The sequence below is a fragment of the Stegodyphus dumicola genome, chromosome 2 (assembly GCF_044657685.1).
Source record: "Stegodyphus dumicola isolate Sdum_Otavi_A_Nest chromosome 2, ASM4465768v1".
Classification (NCBI taxonomy): domain Eukaryota; kingdom Metazoa; phylum Arthropoda; class Arachnida; order Araneae; family Eresidae; genus Stegodyphus; species Stegodyphus dumicola.
Window position 1 is genome coordinate 13,757,814 of NC_140769.1, and position 22,886 is coordinate 13,780,699.

Consider the following 22,886-nt stretch of genomic DNA (forward strand, 5'->3'; position numbering starts at 1 on the left):
GCAGATATATGGACACATCATTACAAATGAAAAGTATATTCAAATTTTCTACAGATAAAGGGAACGGAACTTTTAAAATATGGAACATTGAAATTATTCTTTTTATACGAGTACATTTGAACTTACAATTCTATCTGCTCAATTTTTGCGTTCTTATTCAAAGGCTGTTTACATTTGAAAAATGGTATATGAATATATTCTAAAAGGAAAAGAAAATAACGAAGAATAAAGATTCTGCCTATACTTTGAAGCAAACAAGATTCTGCTTTCGAAGTGTCGCGCTTTCGTATGCTTTATTCACTTTAGTAAACAAATTTTCTAGCAATATTTCACTTCTCTTTTATTAACAGCAAATGGAGAATGAATAACTATGGAAAATAGCTTGGAATCAACGAAAAATTATTCCAGTTCTGAAACCACCAACTCGTATAAGGAAGACATTTATACAACTACATCCGGGACCTCCCATTCGGGTCCAGCATTGATTTAATAGCATAAATTATCATATAAATGAAGCCACTGAACTTCCAAATGAAGCCTCGGTCCGAAGTCCTCGGATAATAGAAATGAAGCTGAAAAAATTTATTTACTTCAAAACACAAAACCGAGTTTTATTTACAAAAGCCGTATATTCTTCAAGGAGGACTCCTTGCAGCGACAATCGTGGCCCATCCTGGGGAGCAGGAGCACAAAGTGAATTGTAGAAAGAAAGAAGAAAAAATGAAAGAAATTTTCTATTTCGTCTTTTGCCGAAGCTAAGATGGGTTGGATCTTAAATCCCATGGCTTATTGATTTTACCATTTGGGGACAATTTCTTTTGCCTTTTTTTACTCTTTCTGACAGAATAAGAAGGAGGAGAAGCGAGTAGACTTTGCGACGCGCTATTCTTTATTTTATTTTATTCTTTGTTTATTTACTGTTCCCTCCGAAAGGTCATGCATAAACAATTGAGGGAAAAGCAGTTTTATCTATTCCTAGCCCTGCATAAATATAACTACGCCCAGTATTGTATTAAAAAAAACCTCCCTTTCCCAACTATAAAAAAGAAAGAATGTCTTTGATAAATCTGCGTGTTTCTGTATAAAGGTATGAAAAATAATATTCAATTTAAGGAAGAATGTCGTTAGAAGACTATCATTGTATCCCCTGCTGAATCAGAGACATTAAAAAGTAAATAAATGAAAAACGAAAGCCGATGTGCATGATCATTGGCAAATGGAACCTATAGAAAATGAAACAAAAAGTCCCTTTTGTTGCCAAAAATTTTTTACTGAGGTGTTTAATACTGGCTTAAGTATTCTCATACAAATGCCAAATATTTGGCAGCATCGATAATAATAGATAATGTGCATTATTTCTCACAAAATGTATTACGTATTTTTCTATTGCAATAAAAATAATTCTTAATTGTCTTTCCAGATTCTGGTAATATTAAATATTAAATAAATCTATGTAATTTTTGGAATATTTATATATTTTTATGAGAATTAATTAGCATTAGATTCATATAGTCAAACTGCGAAAGATAAAAGATTATCAAAGGGAAATGGTATTTTTAAATATATAATACTTGCAAGAATCCAGCTTAATTAAAGTTAATCTTTGCTGGCTAGATCTTTATTTGAACTATGAAGTGGCTGTTCGTTAAGTTCAACTGTATCAGTGACAAGGCGTGCAAAGAGTTTTGGCTTAACTCAGAATAGAAATATAAAATAAAAACTAAGTTGACCAACTATACCAACTGAAGCTGCACATAGAAATTTAACGCGAGTTGGCTGTTAGCACTACCACCGACGTAGACAAACAGGCAATTAATATCCACAGCCGTAAAATAGTAACCTTAAATATCAGCGAAGTAACTTGACCGAAAGGTAGAACACGCTTTGTTTGCAGTAACTTAGACAACAGCTTAAGGGGACGGTGAACTTTAGAAATTAGTTTTTTAAGTTTTTGTTTTTCCAGTAAGAAATTTTATACATATATACATTATAACATGAGTTTATAAATTTTTTTGTTCAAAATTTCAATTTATTTTAGATTAAAAATTTTAAAGCAAATAATTAATGATTTTAATTAAAGATTTGAAATACTCCTTGCGCGCTAATTTTCAATATTTTTTTTTTTTTTTCTAATTTTCCCTTTTAGTTAGTTATAAAGACTTGACAAAACTTTTTGTGTATCCGTTATTGAATATGATGTATCAGAAAAATTTAATGTGTGTGTATGATTATGGCAAAGCCTCGAGGGCTATCTGCCTAAGGGGAGGGATGCCTTCGTGGAGGACTTTCTAAGGAAAACTGGCTCGTATACAAGTTACACATGGGGAAAACCACGAAAACGCCCATGCAGCCAGCCCGATCGCGGGATTCGAACCTCTGACCGAACTACCAGTGTTCAGCGACTTTACCGTTCGGCCGCTGGTGAGCACCCAGAAAAAATTAAAAAGGATTTTTGTGAACTTAAACCCAGTTTTTGAAAAAATTCACCTTTCGTTAAACATTATGACAAATTTAAACTTCTTAATAACCTCCTACCCAAAAATGCATACACAGATCTAATGTAACATATAAAAAGGTTGTTTCTTCCAAACATCATTCATTTCAAACTAAAAATGAGACGCAGGGAGCATTTTCAAGACATATGAACTGCGAAAAAATTTGTTTTGAGAAAATCGAATTTAAAGTTTTTTTTTTTAAACTTACCTTTAACACATGGTCATGAGAAACAGCAAATTAACTTTATATATGAATATATAGACAGTATCATTTAACTATTTTTAATCTAATAATATTAAATTTGAGAAAAATAAACATATCGCAAATTGGTATGCGATTCGCAGTTATAGGGAGAAACAATTCATGCATTATATCCAATGAAACTTTTAAAATTCATCCGCATTATACGTTTTACCATCATTTCTTACATTTACATTAATTTTTAATGCTTTACAATATTTTATACGGTTTCTGTTTTTTTCCAAGAAGGTAAACTTCCCTTTTTGCTTTGGTTCAAGCGACGCTGATCACGCTTTTTTGCAACGAGTAGGGAAAACGAGTTGGCTTCCTCCCATTCTACGCCTATAGCATTTACATAACCAAAGTTAAATTCATTAATAGTTGTCAATACTTTGACATTTCTAGCTTTTCGTTTAAGAAATAAAAATTTCTTTTGGTTATATATATAAATTATAACATCAGTAAATAGCTGTTGAAATACATTTTCTCCAAAATTTAAAGGGCAAAGTTTACACCGTTTACACACTTTAAATGCTTGTAATTTCTTTAAAAAATAGAATATTTGAACTTGGTTTTTTGCATATGATGTAGTTACGTATGTGGAATATTACGAGAGTAAAAAAACAAATTCAATATTTTTGTTGATTTTTAGTTATTTTAAAGTCCACCGTCCCCTTAAATATTATATTTCTATATTACTTTGCATAAAGCGCGAAACTCTATAAGGTATTTCTCCCACTTCCCTAGCGTGCCTTCGTGGTGTAACAGTAACACGCTGGGCCGGTATTCCAGAGGTCCGTGGTTCGATTCCCGGCGAAGGCGGTTGCATATTTTTCCTCTTTTCTGCTTTCAATTAACCTAATGACTCTACAACTCTGGCAAGAAAGCGTTCGATGAAAGCAAGAGCAATAGGAAAGGTCGCTTCAAAATTAAATTAACTGTTAATAAATTAAATAATTCCCAAACATACCTTTTGATTATGACAATGATTGCCCAATCCTGATACTTATTCTCAACAGCTGAACCTCAGCAGCCCATAAGATTTACACTTCCAGAGAATGTAGTGCCAACGAGCTGGGTCATTATAATTTTTGGTTTACCGTACTCCAATAAATCCACTGGCATTTCTAAGGGAAGAAATCAGCTTTATAAAAATTACGAAATGTAAGATTTTATATCGCTTCGAAATTCCTGGTTGCATTATAATTATTATAAATAACTAAACAGAAATTTTTCGACTCTCGTAAGACAAAAATTTTACATACTTAATTTTAAATTTGAAGATGATATCCAGGGGTCGTGCGCTAATTAAAGAGTGAAACATTTCAATTTATACATAATTAAAAATATAATATCAGTTTAGGAAGGGATTTCTAATATTAATAAATTAATACTTCAATGCAAACTTTTGTGAAACATAATGATCAAAGAAACATTTTCCAAAAAACAGAAATTATTCACAAATATTATAAATATCTTGTTCTAGGAAATGTGAGTGACTTCAGTTCTGCAGACTGTAAATTAATATCATAAAAAATGAAGAATTGAAACATGTTTCTAATTCAACTAATTTTTTAATCTGTATATATTGATTATGATATTGTGATCTTCATTATCACTCTTATTCTGTCTCTAATGCTCTCTTATATTTCCGATATCACTATCTCTACACTGCATATGAACATTATAAACATCTCTGTAGCATTAAAACACTTATGAACTACCTCTGTGAAAATAGTTTTAACATGACAAATGTAGTAATTTCTAAATTAAGGAATACCTTATACTACAAAAGGTAAAGAGAAAAATGTATGTGGCGGGGACACACTCAGCTTATCAATGCTTAGCAGTGATAATACCCAAAACGTTGTATAAAGTGAAGTAAGTTTTTGATTAATTTCAGGAATTGGTTTATTTTGCTAGCTTACAGCTCATTGTTGCGCAGTGTTGAAGCTAGGTTCTTAAAAAAACAATAAAATAATAGATCCACCATCGTTTAATCTTTATTTTTTATTATTTATTTATTATTTAATTTTAGTTTAATAGTACCTTAAATAAGGCTCGAACTAAAAGGGTTGTGGATGATGACTCTCCACACCCAGGATTTGGTGATTGGGTCCCCTAAACCCCAGTCGTCCTTTAAAAGAGGGAGTATATAAGGTATTTCTCCCACCTTCTTAGCGAGAATTCGTGGTGTAGTGGTCTGCAAGCTCAGCGCGTAATTGAGAGTTCCGCGGTTCGATTCCCATAGAAGGTGTTGCTAATTTTTTTTTTTTTTTTTTTGCCTGCTTCCAAAAAATACCTGATGGCTCTACAACCTTAAAGTCTTAAACCGTAAGGACAACATTTAAAGCTAGATTTATTCTCTGTTTTTAATTGTGCCGTTCTCATTCCCATGCAATTTACAGTTTCGCGTATTTTCTTATTCGTATTTTCTTTTTCGTTCTTTTCGTTTCACATATTTTCTTATTTTTTAGAAAATCAGGGGCTTACCTGATGTACACCAACAGTAAATCATGAAGCAATGTCACTGAACGACATAAAAAGAAAAGTATACAACCTCGAATTATGGTAATTTGTTTTTTCATTTACCCCTCAAGGGAAGTCGAAAAAGACCCTAGAAGTAACATATTTTGAAATCAAATATCTGGATGAATATTTATTTAGGGAAGTTTTATGTTTTCTTGTAATGGGGATACAACTTTTGCTATACATAACCTTCGGCAACTACCAACCAAATAAAATGTCAAATTTCGTAATTTTTATATAAAACTGATTTTTACTTCCTTCTGCGAAGTAAAGGAAGCTTCGTAATAGGTTAAAAAATCCCGGGTATCATATTTCAACGAAAGTATCCATTTTGAGAGCTATTGATTCCTTTCAACGATGTTTTTACGTGACATCTGTACGTACGGACAGAGTGAAGAACTCTTTTTTTTTTTCAGAACGGATTATAAAATAGATTTAAAATAGATTCAGAAGAGATTTTTCCGTCACATCTGTACATGCGCATGTATGTATCTCACAAAACTCAAAAGCGAGTAGCCTCAGAACGTTGAAATTTTATATTTGGGACTGCTATAACATGTAGTTGTGCAACTTCCTTTTTTGTTGGAATAGGCTACAACAAAAGTATATAAATATATACAGGGTGTTTCAAAACTATGTGTCAAAAAGCACGTAGAGTAGACCTAAATAAGCAGATTTCGTATAGGAATATGTGTCCGATAACGCCGCGTAGAGCCCAAAAAGAACGCTGATGAATACGACATATAAAAGCTGGATTCTGCGTTTCCCACACGGATCTCAAACAGCAAGCATTGTTACACCAATGCAGAGCTTGCCGCTTGTCTGTTAGCGCTGGATATGTGCTCGACATGCCTGACGTCTTTTCTAATGTACGCCGATCATGCGTCACCGCTGTGAATCTCGTATGGCTGTTGGTGGCCGCTCTTTCAAGCACCTGTTGTAAACTGTCCATATTTTGCTCCTTTTATCTTCACTTGTCTTTTCAGTTTCCTGTGATTCATACTGCTTTGCGTGCTAACGCTTTAAAGCGGCATTATCGCATACACATTCCTATACGAAATCTGCTTAGTCAGGTCATCTCTACCTTATTTTCAGTTTTTGACATATAGTTTTGAACCACCCTGTATACACCACTGTTTTACCTGGATCGGTGAGCTCAGTTTTTTTAATCTTATATGTTCTTAACTTGTGTATTTTTTTACTTTAAAAGTGATTCGATTAATTTGTTGTTATGTTCTGGAGAAGGGATTTATGGCTTTAGTTATTCTGCATGAAATAGATGTAGAATTATCAACAACTTAAAAGTTATTTAAGTGGTATTGATCCTAACGTACCCGTGATTTTTAACATTTAAAATTGTTAGTAGGATAGTGAACTAAGACAACTAAGAACCTGGAATCAACCGAGAGTTCATTTATGCCTATCGCTGGCCATAATTTAACAACTTTTTGAAATGCATTTAATTAATCCTATTGGTAATGAAGCAAGTTATGCAGGTGACAGGTGACAGCAGGGCTGGACACCCGGACGGCTTTCAAAGACTAATCGGGTATAGTCCGGGAGCCGCTCCATCCAGAGCATAGCACAGCGACATAACATGTTTGCAACATAAAATATCTAGAGTAAGATTACCTACACGACAGGTGGACATCGCATAGCGATATAGCATAGCTCAGCATAGACATGACATGGCATAGCTTTTCGACGTGACATAGTATAGAATATAGACGTTGCATAGCGACATAACATATTTACAACATTAAATACACAACGTAATGTAACCTACACGACAGGTGGGCGTAGTATAGCGACATAACATAGTTAAGTATAGATAAGACATAGCATAGCATTTCAACATGGCATATGGAAATTGCAGAGCGACATAACATATTGAGGTTATACATTTACAACATAAAATTCGCAGTGTGGCATGGCCTACACGACAGGTGGACATTGCATGGCGATATACCACAGCGTAGCATAGACATAACATGACACAGCATTGCGACATGATATGACATGGCATAGCGTAGGGACATAACATATTTACAGCATTAACTGTACAACGTAACTAAACCTACACGAAAGGTGGACATAGCATAGTGGCATGAGATAGCATCTCATAGACATAACTTACATAACATTGCGACATAATATACTGACGTCACATATTTACAACATAGAATACACAGCTTCATATAACCTACACGGCGTACAGAATATAGCCCCGTTTATGAACATGGAATGGTCACATATATATTGTCAAAACACTTTTATAACAAAAAATAAATAAAGAAAAAATAAACAGCATAATAAAAACATAAACAGCATGACCTGTTTAGCAAATGAACATAACATAGCGTAGACAAAAGCGATAGAACATAGCATATAGGCATAGCATAGCGATATAACATCGCACAGCATATACATAACTTTGCATAGCATAGCGGCATGACATACCGTAGCACATGGACATAGCTTGGCGGGTTAACATCATGATATAATATATTTACAACATAAAATATACAACATTACATAACCTACACAAAAACAAGTCATGTAGTGGAATTTTTCATGTTATTAAGATTTGCAATGGGGAATGCTATTAAGTGTGTAAGACAGCTGCATGCTATTAATTCGACTCGGGCTCAGATTTTTGTGAGAAAGTTGTCAGTATGGGTACTTCAGAACTTTCTCCATATGTAACGTGAATTTTGAATCAGCTTCCCGAAGAAAGTCTCCTTATTGACGTATTTTTCCTTAGGCAGGTTGGCCTCGTGCGATTTGCCTTAATGTAATTAAGCTACTCGTGACATATATTATTAAATCTGGAAAGTAATTTTGAAGGCATTTATAATTTTAATAGAATTATTTTATAAATGAAATTTTATAAGCAGAGGCTTGCATACAAATCCATCAACAAGCAAAATTCTGTACTCTGGTTTTATGGCGCATAGATTTGCATTCTTACTATTTAGTAAAGTTTTGAAGTTTTAAAAGGAGATTGTTTTAAATATTATGATGTTTAATTTTCAGTAGTGAGATTATCATTCATTTATTATAAGAGATTCAGAAATTTACCGAAGTTTCGACAGATCAAACAAGCGCAAAACAATGGAATTTAGCACCTGAAAAAAATTACGTTAAAACTGCTTTTACCACTTACATTCTACTATGTTCTATATAAAAGAGTTATGAGTATTGAATCTACATAATTATGAGACCATTTTGAAGACATTTATTTTTCCATTTTTGGAAAACATTTCCTACTAACTAAAAATTTTTACTGTAATTACCCATATATATAGTCATTAAAATTAGCGTTATCATAAACTGCGATTTAGATATAGAGGCAGACTGATGATATTTAGATCATTATTAGTTCATCCTTTCTCAGAGCTGAATTATTGCTTAACCCTTTGCGGCACAGTGTGTACGGTCTGGAGACACCTGTAAATGGCAGCTCAACACAAACCAGTCCATATATTTTAGCCATGTTTAGTTTTCCTCATTTTTCAAAGAAACATTCCAGATTTTTTTAGGGTATAAAAGGAATTGTTCGAAAATAAATTTCTATGTTAGTTTTTTGGATGTATGCTAATCTTCTTATTCTATATTATTTTTAAATTTTTACCTCGAAATCTTGCCTATAATCAAAAGGCGAACCCTATGTGTGCCCGGACCGGGCTCACCGATAATCTAGGACAACTGAGAGTCTGTATTCTTTGTTTCTCCGCATCTCACCGGTCAGTTCATTGAAAACGATGCTCGTTTCAGCACTCTTTTCGAAGAGAACAGAAACCTTTTTTTGAACACTCTTTTCGAAGAGTTACAGAAACTATTAACGCGAAGATTGCCTTGGGAAACATTACTGGAGTTCCTGAGTAGGAACAGGGAGCTTACTCAAACTATGTTCGTGTGTGCGTAGAAGATACAACGCAAACAAGAAGAGTTAACTTTAGCCTTTATTTCTCACAGCGTGCAGCCGCTCCCGCACTTTGGGATACAGAGACCAGCACTTTTGGTCTAAAATGTGGAAAATAAGAGAAAAACTAACTTAACTATAGATGAACTAAACTTAAATACTTTACAGAAACTATTAACGCGAAGATTGGACTTTTGACAAAAGGTATGTAGTGCGAATGCAAATACCACAATACGTCTTATATCAGCAAGAACTAAGTTCTGGCCTTAAAGGCAGACATGAACTGACTGAAAAGCACGCGCGTGGCAGGGCAACCAGAAGGCTCTCTCCTCTCTTGGCTGAAAGCCACTTCTTAAATATCTCTACAATTTTCAACTCATTAACATAAGATTCCCACTCGCGCTTATTCTGTACGAAAATGGAAAGCCAGAGAGGATAGCAAAGTTTTAAAATAAAATAAACTGTAGTAAAACTTACGTTACTGGAATATTCTTCATCAAATACTGGAGCGAGCTGGCTAACTCGTATTGTCACACTCGAGGCTACAACCCAGATGGTATCTTGGTTCGTGACGCTGACTGGCTCCGTGTTGAAATCCCGGAGAAGACATGGATGTTCATAAGCAAATAGTATCTGTGCGAAAAGGGGCACTCGAAGTGCATAGGAAGCCAAAATGCCTCTCGAGATATTGGTGCTAGGGAAAAGGAAGTGGGAGATCCTCGGACCGCCCTTGGGTAGCTCTTCGTCAAACATTGGACGACGTTACACAATTATCGCGGTGGTATTATACCTGTACAGCTTATGGTGAAATTCCGGTGTCCGGATCACTTATACCTGAACCTCTCATTTTGAGATTACAGAGGTCAATTGCCGAGCACTGGCACATGATATTCTCTTTTGGCCTTAATGGATTCATGACTTAAGATGGATACCATGTTCCAAAATTCTCTTCATATCATAAAGGTTAGTCACATCATCTACTGAGCATAATAATTGTATCCGAAAACATAGAAATGTAGGAATCGTTACGATTGATACCAAGAAGAAATAAGGAAAAGCAAAATTAAAAACCATGGTTTTCATTAAATGTCGCAAATTTCTTAGTCAGGCACAGAATTCAGAATTCTTGAATTGGTGCTCCTTAACATTTTACAAAATATTCTGCAAAATCATTTCTTATTCCTTACTTTTATTTGTACGTAACATTTTTCTCACTCTCTACGAGAATATTTTCCTTTTGATAGAAACAATCCGTAATAAAATGTGCGATCGTTGCTACTTTTATGCCATAACAAATTGTATTTGAATGAGTTCGAGTAATCAGCAAATATTATTGCAACTTATTAAAATTATACCTAAGCTAGAGAGCTATAAAGTATGATTAAATATGGAAAAACGGAGAATAATTTTTGAATTAATAGTTATTGCTTGTTTGGAGACATGGATTTAAAATGAAATACATTGAGTCTAAATAACACATTCAATAGTACCTTTAACTTCCATTTAACTTAAATATTTAATTAGAGGTAATATAACAATGCCTTCGATCTAGTACAATATGGAGATTGTTCGTGAAATAACAGCATTATTACTAGTTTAATATTTAAGGCCTGCTCATGTAATGAGTACTTTTGCTTCCTTGATAAATGAAAATATTATGAAGGAGCTTATGTGCTACTTTTAAAGCACAGTAGCAGTGTCTGTGTTATAAGTTAGGAATATTTTATTTCCTGTATTAAATTATTAATTACGGGAATATATTAATTGTAGTAATAAAGGAAAAACTCAGAGAAATTGCAAAATGTCCCGAGCTTCCAATGAAATACAATTCTTATTTCCGTAAGAAAGACTTTGGAAGAAAAATGCCATAATTACACGGAAGAATCTTAGATAAAGATTAACCTCAATGCAACTTCATCATCATTTAAAACCCATTTCATTCCCCATAAACGTAATGATTATTATCTTTTGATATTGTTATGTTAGATTATCAATAAAATAACCATTTAAACTCAGAATGGGAAAAGAGTAGCGGACGTCTTGTGCATTCCTCTACGGTAAAGAATCCCTTGCTTGCCTTTCTACCAATAATGGAAGAAGAAAGAGAAAATGCTGACGGAGGAAACGTTGATACAAATAAATCACCTTTCAGAAAGAAAGAACTTTGCTGCTACTGGTATAAGCTTAGATATCTCTTTCGTGGGCTTAAAAAACGCTAGTAAACATGCATAATTTTTAAATGTGCTAGGCATGAGAGGCAATTTCCTTATATTAAAGGCCATATGGAATGCAAAATTATCTGCGAAACATCAACAAATGCATTTCGGAAAAATAAATATGGCTCTGAACTTTCAAATGCGAAATGAATCGAAATGTATCGTTTTATAATCTGTACTGTTAAAATCAGAGTGCGTTTGTCTGTTTGCTTGTGACCCAACTCCTCTGGAACGGTGGGGAGTTGAGTTCCGTGAGAGGTAATTCAGAATTCCAAAATTTCGTGGGAGCCATTTCGAACATTCTCATCTTCGTACGACTTTAATCAGCCGAGATATTAATTAAAAACTCCGAAAACGCAAATTTTCGACCACATTTTCCAGAGTGGCAACAGTCTGACCCGCTATAGGTAAAATGCGTTTTATTTCGAAAAGGGTTTCTACTGCTCGTTTCAAATCCTAGAGTTTGTTAATAAAAAATTTCTAAGTTGTATAAAATATGAAATAATAGCATTGCTAAACGTTACATATATTATTATTATACACGGTCGCGTTCTGACAGTGAAGATTTTGCTGACGTTGTGATTTCATATGACGTCATTACCTGTCAAAAATTTTTAGCTATTGTCAGCTTTTTAAAAAAATTAGTTGCTGTTGGCAATTTTTTTGTTCGCAATTAAGGTAATTGACACATAAGCTGTGGCCACATTAATTCTGTTATCAATATTGGGAATATATTGCTAATTTACATTAAATTTAAATCATGACGTCATATGTATATGCATTAACCTGAAATTTCCAAAGATTTTGTTTCCTGGTTTGGTAACAAAAAATATTTACGAATCGGTTGTTGCTTGCAAAGAGTGAACTTATTTTATTCCTACTAAAATGTTTTCATGTAATTTCTTTCCAAGTGTGCATAGAGTTAAAAAATTTCGCTTTTTTCGCAGCCACCAGCGCTGTATGAAGTACATTAATTAATAGATCATTTTATTTAAGATTTTCAGTACATAAAACTTATAAATATTGCTTTAGCCATAGCCTGCTCATCTGGCGAACTTATCAGCTTGCAGAGACATTAGGTAAATTTTTGGAAGCAGGAAAGATGAAAAATTAGCAACCGCCTTCGCTGGGAATCGAACCACGGATCTCTGGAATACCTGCCCAGCGTGCAGAAACACTACACCGCGAAGACACGCTAGGAAGAGGAGTGAAATACCTTATATACTCCCGCATTCAAAGGGCGATTGGGGTTTTTAGGGGACCCAATTGCCAAATCCTGGGTGTGGAGAGTCATCATCCGCAACCCTTTTAGTTCGGCGCCACTGTAGAGACATTAGGTAAATTTTGGAAGAAAGAGAGATTGAAAAATGAGCAACCGCCTTCGCCGGGAATCGAACCACGGACCTCTAGAATACCTGTTCAACGTGCAGAACCACTACACCTCGAAGCCACGCTAGGGAAGTGGGAGAAACACCTTATATACTCCCCTTTTATAGGGCGACTTGGGTTTATAGAGTACCCAATCACCAAATCCTTGGTGTGGAGAAACCTCATCGAACACCCTTTTAGTTCGGGCGCCACTGTAGAGACATTATGTTAATTTTTGGAAGAAGGAAAGATGAAAAATTAGCAACCGCCTTCGCCGGGAATCGAACCACGGAACTATGGAATACCGGTTCAGCGTGGAGGACCAATACACCACGAAGGCACGCTAGGAGGACGGGAGAAATACCTTATAAGCTAGTACCATATTAAAAGCGAGAAAAAAAGCGCTGTATTCTTGGCACTGCTTTTGACTGAATTGCGTTGGATTGTGTATATATAACAAAGCATGTGAGAGCAGTATGACTAACCGGGGATACATAAAGAATATTCTATAGAAAATTACATCCTGTCCATAGAGAAAGTAGAAGAACTTCCATATGATCAACCTGTTCGTCTGGAATCGAACCTGATTTTAAGTATAAATATTCAGCTATTTTACCGCTAAAGAACTGTGATATTGATATTTCATTGCATGTTTTAGGGCTACTTGATACACTATCTTCTATAATAATTATTAATATTACGGTGTCAAAGCATATTAGAGCTATCTGCTGAAAAGGATTGGGGACACTGGAGAGTTTTTGCATTATAGTACATGGAAAGAACGAAAAAAAATCTTACACGCAGTCAACCCATTCACAGGGATTTGAAGTCCTACCAAATTACCCAAGTAATTTGGTACCACTGACCAGGTACTCTTATCGCTCAGCCACTGGTGAGTTGCGTGACTATCTGATTTTAGATGATCATCTTTTTAAGCCATTTACTTCTGCTTTGGTTTGACTGACCGTACTATCAACTTAAAAAAATGAATTAAGAATTAATTTTAATTAACTGTTATATCCTTTAATTAAGATACAATAAATTAGTAATGTTAATTACTTTCTTTATAAATATCTTAAAACCAAAAATATTGAAAGCAAAATGCTCCGCGGATCAGTTTCAATAGACAGTTTTGTAATTAAAATTGTTGGATAATATGTATGGTGGGTGATATGTAGGGCTCAAGATTTTACCCTTATATGATTTATCTGTACCGAAAGTATATTTACATAAAATTTTATTTTGAAGTTGCAATTTACTGCATATAAATATATTGCTGGAACTACTGTAGGAGATTAAATAAAAGTATAACTCGTTTATAACGATCCCTGATTTAGCGAGAAACTCGCATTTAACGAGGAAATCAAAAATAATTGGTTGGTACAATATTAAGTCTATGGGAGCATAACTCGCTTGTAACGGACAAACCCCGCTTACAGCTTGTGATTCATAAAATTTCTTTTGACTTCCACCCCTCCAGCTCAACGAATCCTTTTTTGGAAGAATTTCTTTAACATTCCGAAGTCAACTGGAAGTTAGCGATGAATCCTAAATCCTAAGCATCCTTGAAGGAAGCACATTTTTATATTGGGGAGCGATCAGGATTGAAGTTTTACCACCGAATTCTACACGTGTTATCTAGCTTATGGACCAATGGATCATCAGAAGTTTTGAATCCAACTGTCCGAAGAACTTGATAATTGTGATTCTTCTCGACAGAAGAGAAAAAATAGAAAAAGCCTCATATGCTAATGTAAACATACTCGAATCGATGCGTTTAATGAGCGATGCATGGGAAAACGTTACATCAACATGCATTATCAATTGCTTACGTAAGGCTGAACTGGACATTTCTCAAGAGAGGAAAATTACTGAAGAAGACGAAGAAGAAGTGGACATCTTGGAAAATATGAAAATGAATAGAGAAGAATTTGAAAATTATCAGTTGAGGCCAATGTTATCACTTCCCAGATACCTACTCCCGAAGATACCGTTGTTGAAGGTCAAGCTAAAGCAAATGAAAAACATTGAGGAAAGGGCTATGATAACGACGATTGTAGAGAATTTCAAACTGAACCGCCTTAACATACCCAATGGCTTTTGAGTGCATAGAAATCTTTAAGCTTTTTTCGTAGCCAGGGGTGCAAATGAAGATGCTTTTTGGCCCATGAGTCTTCTTCGAAGAATACTAAAGCAAGAAACACACAATAAGGCAGTTCAAAGCAAAGTAGCCAGCTTCTTTTGTACAATACAGAAATAAAACATTATATGAGTATAATGTATTTATAATATTATAAGTTTGTATGAATTTTTATGACTTTTTAACGAACTCGTTTTTACGAGTACTCTGTTATAACGAGCAACTATTTTGATTCTTCCAAGCTCGTTATAAGAGAGTTAGACTGTATACATATTATACATGGCCTAATTAATTTCATTTTTAGCAAAATAATATATACAGATAGAGAAGATAGATAAACAAGTGAACTCAAATGCTTTTTTTTTGCGATCTAAGATTTGAAAAATAATCCTAGATATCTATTTATCAGATTTCATGAAATTTAATACATTTCAGTTGCCTTTGGTAATTGATAAAAAATGGAGATAATATATGGAAAATCGGTAAATGTTTTAATTACCAGGGTTTATACTGTAATTATTATTAATAAGAAATCTGTATTTTAAATCATTATTTTTCTGATAACCCTAGCTAATCTAATATTTTTGGAATCGTCATGTTTGTCTCATTTATCTCGTATTATATTGCGTACAAAATCCTTTTCTAGCTCAAGTACGTTTTTTTAGAGAAAGAAATTTAGAATTTTGATCAGAAATCAATAGAGAAAATCTCTTTAAATAATAACGTTAAATCTTTAACGAACTGCTAATTATTTGATTTATTAAAGCAATAACCACGAAAGTCTTCGAGCTTAAGATAGATGTTTCATGGATAATTTTCTTAAAGAAAGTGGCTCGCATTTCCTTTACGCATAGAGAAACTTATGCAGCCAGTTTTCTTGCAAGAATCAATTCCAGAGTCTAGCGAATTGACTTTAGTGGTGAATGTGAAGCCATAGCAATTCTTTAGCGTTATGAATTATTATAATTCTTTTGAAGAATTTACAAATATGTTTCAAAATGTCGTTTTTTGATTATTCGATTATGGCAAAGCATCTGCGTAAAAGGAACGTTGCTGTAGTGGATAACTTCCCTGAGAAACTTGCTGATATTTACGTAAAGTATCCATGAAGTTTTCGGTCAATCTGCCCTATCGCTGAGCTTTAAACCCTTACCAAAATACTAATGTTCTGTAATTTTACTTCTCGGTATTTATTGGTCTGAAATACAGATAGATTCAGCGTAAAGATATTTTTAATATCAAAAAACTACGGCTCAGAACTGTCCTAAATATATTTTTCAAAAACTGAAAAAAGCAAAAGAGACTTAAACTTAACCATAAATGTTTCAACTGAATTCTCTTTTCCAATAGTTGTTTTATCCGTTTAGAGTTGTCTATTGGAAAGCGACTTTGACTGATTTGACTGAACACTTTATTGAATTCAATAAGGACATCTCCTCTGTTTATACTGAGTTCAAAGAAATTTATCGAATTGGAAAACACCCTTCGTCTTTTTTTTTTAAAGCGCGTAATTTAATTCTTATCGTAAAGACTTAACAAAACCATTCCTGGTAACGACATTTTTAACAGAATTGTTTATTTTTTAATACAGCTGTATTGTAATCTGTAAAAAGATAATTTCTTAAAATCGCTTATAAAACTGAAACCAAACTTATCAAATCTTTTTTCGACTGAAGTTTTATAGTAATATTTAAAAATATATCTCTTACCTACCAGCAGCATTAATAATTAGTACCTAATATTAAACCTCAATGAAGCATGCCCCGGATGAGAATGAGACAGCTACATTAATTAATTATGAGTCGGCAAAAATACGCAATTAATTTCTAGTTGCCATGGTAACAGCAATTCATCAAAGCAATAACAGCTTCAGCTAAACGCTAGATGCATTTATAAAATGGCTTCTCATTTAAAGAAAACCATTAAGAAAGAAAAAGCACACTTTTCTTATTGCGATATCAAAAGAAGCAAACTTAATGAGTTTTATTGCTAGAAAATAATCACATATCAAAAGTAATTAATTTTTTTAGTTTAAAAATTGTATTGAAAAACAGCCGTCATTATATGGACAAAAGGTTTAGAAAAGAGAACCGAAAAAGGAACGAACTAACTGATCATGCAAATAGTCAAAACAAATTGCTCTGAGAATCCGCACATTTCCATTTACTTGATGATTGAATATCATATCAAAATTCAAATCCAGTCTTAAAAGTTTCACCAAATGCAGGGCTTCAATGTGAAAAAAGAAATCAAAGCTTTCGAACTAATCATTTGTATATACATTTTAAAGCTGCCGGTGGGGTCGGTGCTGCATTTTAAAGGGGTTGGTGCTGATCCTCTGGGTATTGGCGAAATTTTAAAGGATTCAGCATCAAATCTATAATTCTATCTCATCATATCAGCAACAATGGCTGCGTGCCATTGTTGCTGATATCAGCCCTGTCGCCACTCAGAAAAATGAGGGCAATAATTCTGTGCAGTTTTTAATTTTAATATTTCGCTTGGATACTGGACGTTTGTCGAGATAAGGTAACGGTAAATTGGTTAATTTATTTATTAGGATAAGTAATATTTGCATTAAGGGATATTTGTTAATTCAATGTATTTTTTTTTTTACATTTAATACACTCTTATTGATTTTTTTGATAAAGTTGTTCTGCAGAGTAAAATTCTGTGCAGTTTTTAAATTTAATATCTGGTGTTCCCTTTAGGTATTTTTTCGGTACATTAAAAAGCCAGACGAATGCTGACCGCGTAGCAGCTAGTGCAAAATAAGGTAAAAGAAAAATACAGTGAAATTATTTAATATCTGTTAAAAACCACTATTATTTTTAAATATATTAATCTTATGCAGTGAGTGCAATATAAAAATGTAAAACGAAGAACACAAGAAAACGCAATTAAAAAATACGAAGAACACAAGAAAACACAATAAAAAAATACGAAGAAAACAGAAATAGAACTGGAAACAAAAACACGTAAATAACATCTAAACAAAGTGATTTAAAAATTACGTTACGCCATTTTATGCTCAAATCCATTCCATCAAAGTGACAAGAGCGGATCACGTTAATTAAAATCGACTTAAAATCGTAATAAAACCCAGATTTTGTTTAAGGAAACGTGATAATGTTTCTAAAATTAAGGTAATAATAATGCAAATAACAATTAAACATAAATCTAATAAAGCATATTAATGATTTATTTCAAACCTTCCTTTTTTCATATTCTTAATCTAGTCAATATGTTCAAGTTATTTGTGTGCAACTGTTTTTATTATGCTTTTGTTTTGTACTATATCATAGAGAAACATTTAAGGGGACCGAAAAAGAAAACCGTTCATTTGAAAGGGACCGATGCCAGAAAAAAATTCGGAAGCCACAAACGGCGCTCTGTTAATTAAAATTTAGCCAATCAGAAACATTTTTGCAATTAATAATTCTTCTGTCCAATAAATAAAATATTTATTAATGGCTTATAAAATATATAAGCTACAAATTTCTGTTATGTGATGTACTGAAATATTCTCAAAAAGGGAATATTTATTATATTGCCAGTTTTTTTTGCCAGCCTGAAATTTTGCAAATGATAATAGAAGTATTTTTTAAGTCTAAAATACGAGGGCAATTATCTACACTTTTATCATTCATTTTCTTACATTCCGCACTTTGTCTTCTGTCCTCGCAGATTTTATTGTTATATTGTTGTGGCAATTCTCTAAAAGTTTGATCTTAATGCTTCCATTCTGGTTATTTCTGTTGCAGATATATCATGGCTGCTCCAATAGAAGTTTGCACCAAAGAGGAACACCGATTCCTCTGGTCGGAGGGTTTCATAGGGTCAGACATCCATCGCAGACTATCATAGCAATATGGGAGAAGTGCACTATCACATAAAACTATGTTTTAACAAAGCGTTGACACGAGACCCTAACACTAGTGAGCTTGTGTTCTGCTGTAAGCTTTATTGGTACCCCACCGTGCACAGACTTTATAAAAGCCGAGCTCGTCGTGGATGATTTGATGGGCAGAGCCATAACTGATGTTCAAAGCAGTTTCTACCTCATCGATAGTGATTCGCCTATTCATGTCTGGACCTTTGACTCCGTCTAGAGGAATCGAATCACCTCTCGATGCAAACCTCTAATGTAGAGGATAATGTATTCTGTAACAGAAGGAGAGAGAGAGAAAATGGAAGACGTGGGCACTATGCCCTTATCAAACGGTTAATTAGTATAGCATAACGTCCACCAATATCTATAGCACCCCTTCAAAATACATAATGCCACCTGAAAGGTATTCAACGTACCAAAGAGGAACACCGAACACACGATAAGACATACAAAATAACATGTTACAGAGTTATAGATTAATATTAATGAAACATTACTGGTACATTACTGATGCAAATATGGCAGATGCAGAACTGATAAAAGGCTCATATAATACTGATTAATACTGCTACAGTACTGATTAATTGATATAACACTGAATATTATTACTGATTAAATGGGAATGATTTCGCACAAGTCGGTAAATAAATCCACGAAATAGTATGTTACAGAGACTCAAAATATTGCGAATTAAAATATTACAGATCAATGTTCTATTGTTACATTGCTTGTACATTACTGATGAAATATAACTGATACACTACTGATACAAGGCTGATATACAAGGCTGATACAATACTTTACTGATGTAAGACTGTTATATTGCTCATGCAATATATGCATGAGCAATATGCATATACAATACTTTATTAGTATTAATACTCATACAATACTTTACTGATATTAATACTCATACAATACTTTGCTGGTATTAATACTCATACAATGCTGATTAATAGTGATTAATTGTAAATGGGAATGATTTTGTATAAGTCGGTAAATAAAACCACAAAATAACATGCTACAAAGACTCAAGCTAATGCGAATTAACAATTCAATATATGCATTATCGACACATTACTGGTATATTACTGATGCAAATATGACCGATACACTACGGATACAGAACTGATATACGAGATAGAGACTGATACAATACTTTACTCATGTACGACTGTTACATTACTGATACAAATATGCATACACAATATTTAACTGTTACAATAATTTACTGGTATTAATACTGACACAATACTGATTAATACTTGTACTATACTTTGCTTATGTAAGACTGTTATATTACTGATACAAATTTGCATATAATCCATACGGAGCATAGATTTATGGCAGCAGGAGAATTTAAACTGTCTGATATAAATCCATGCCCAGCGCAGACAGTTTGTCCATTAAATCGACAACATTTATAATCAGATATCTCTGCTTTATGATAAATTTGCAGAAAGCCTGCCTGTTGGTATTTGGCAGCTGAATATGAAGATCAGATGTTAATAGACAAGTGGTCAGGTAATGCTCTGGGGACCCAATATCTCCGCAGCAGCAGAACTCAGTATGGCTGAGTACAACAGCAGGAGGAAGAAAAATGGAGAATGCTTTCTGCAACAGAAGGAAGAAAAATGAAGGAATAAAGATCAAACTTTAACAGCATTACCACAGAAGTATAGCAATAAAATATGCGAGGACAGAAGACAAAGTGCGCAATGTAAGAAACATTATGACAAAAGTGTAGATAATTTTTTACTTGCCTACGTAATATTGTTCAAAAAAACTTTCTGTTACAAAATAAAAAAGTATAAAAGCTATGAAAAACAAAATTGCATAAAAGTATTATAATAATTATTACGAAATTTTTTAAGGTATCCGACTATGTTCTCATCGTTCTATTTTGATGAAATTTGTGAACAAAATTTATTACTTTATTTCAAAGCTTATATAAGTTAAGCTTCTAAAGTCTATTTTATTTTGTCTCTCAGGTAATTAGAAACAGAATTATGGCTGTTTTTGTTCTACGCCGTGAATTGAAAATTTCTGCTTAAGAACCCAGAATTTAATGCCTAATGTTACAAACACAGATTATTTTAAATCAGAACCTTTCATTCGAATACTTTTGGTGATGTTTAAGAAATCATTTTGAACCTTTATATTTGTTATTAAATGCTCTGGACAAGTTATGTTCCGAATTTAATTTTCATACTTGAAAACATTTTATTTTCCTTCTGTTTGTATTTGTATTACATTAAACCTATTTTTTAAACAACTTGTTTTTGTTCAACTTTCTTGTTACGAAATAAATTTTAAAATATTACTATAGTAATTTTATGAAACTTTGCACAAATGATTTGTGAAAATTTGGAAATTAAATGGACCAAAAGTTTAGCTTTATGTACATATCTAAAATTTCTTCAGACAGTTTTGTAAAGGAAAAGGGAGAAATTTCTCGAAGAATACCTAGTGCATGTGCTCAAATATTTAATATTATTTAATAGACATTTCACTTTACTACTAAATCTTAGTCCATTTAGCCCACCAGCGGCCGAGCGATAAAAACGCTGAACACTGGTAGTTTAGTCTGAGGTTCGAATCCCGCGAACGGGCTGGCTGCAGGGGCGTTTTCGCGGTTTTCCCCATGTGTAACGTGTATACGAGCCAGTTTCCCTTAGAAAGTCCTCCACGAAGGCATCCCATCCTTTAGGCAGATAGCCCTTGTGTTCTTTGCCATAATTAAATAATCCAACCAATCCACTCCTTAGTCCATTTTATTCTTTATACTTTAATAAATATAAATGATACAAATAAAAGTATAATATAATATTGATAAATATTTTTGTGGGAGCATATCTACAAATCTTGAAATTTAACATATTTTAAACCAAAATGTAAGAAAAATCCAAAAATGTGCTGATATTATACGTATTACCTGTTTTTGTGATTTTTAGCAGTGTCCTGCTAAATAACAGAAATAATAGATTTCTTTCCACGATTTCTCAAAATGTCATGTCGAACATTGTACGACTGGAAGAGGCGCGAACGATTTATGGATTCAGGTTAAAACATTAAACATGAGCATCAAAGAGTCACATCTCCGAGTTTTTACTGTTAAATTACCTTGTTTTATTGATTTAATAGTTTGCTTTATACTAAACGCAGGAAAAGATTTTTTGGAAATATTTTAACATAGTTTACTTTAAGAATTTTATACAAAAAAGCATTTTAATTATTTTTTATTTATTTTGGAGCATGTACAAGTAATTACGCATATTATCCGATCAATAGAGTTATATACGTAAAACGTTACATGATATCAAAAACTAATTAATTACTATGTTGAAGTTAAGATCAGTTAACTCAGGTGGGAATTTTTTTTTATTGCGATTATTGATTTGAAATTAATGAAAGAAGCAGGTTTGCTGCAAAGTCAGGCATCAGAATACATTAGAACACATGACGTCACTTTCTTAAAATTTCAGTAACATTTTTTATAAATGATTAATTTATTCAGATGGTTACGATAAGAAAACGTTTTTAGAATTTCGATAGTGATATTTTAAATTATTGTTAATATGAAATTCCTGATTTGATATTAGCAAATCCTGATTTGATCGAATTATTGTTAGCATCAAACTCCTGAAAACGAGCGTGAATAGTTTTCAAACCGTTTTATTGCACAAGTTAAAAAGGTAGCTTTTGTTTGTTGAATACTTTAATTTTCGTTAAATAAATATTACAAAAGGAAGGGATGTTTTCGAAAGAATTTTCTGGTGGAAACTCTATCTTATTCATGTTACATGGGAGAAAAGTAAAGATTATCTAGGCATCCAATACTTCAGCTGGGATTTGAACTTGTATCAAATTACTAGTGTTCTAATTACTTTTATCTAGTTACTAGTGTTCTAATTACTTATATCTTATTACTAGTGTCTTACCTACGTACCATTGGTGTACTTTTTATTGCAAAATCATGCATGAATGATAACTGCAAAAGAAATACTGCTGCACTTATCTGTAAGATGGTAAGTGGTGCTGGCTGCTGAATGCTGCACTTATTGGTACCGTGGTAGATGG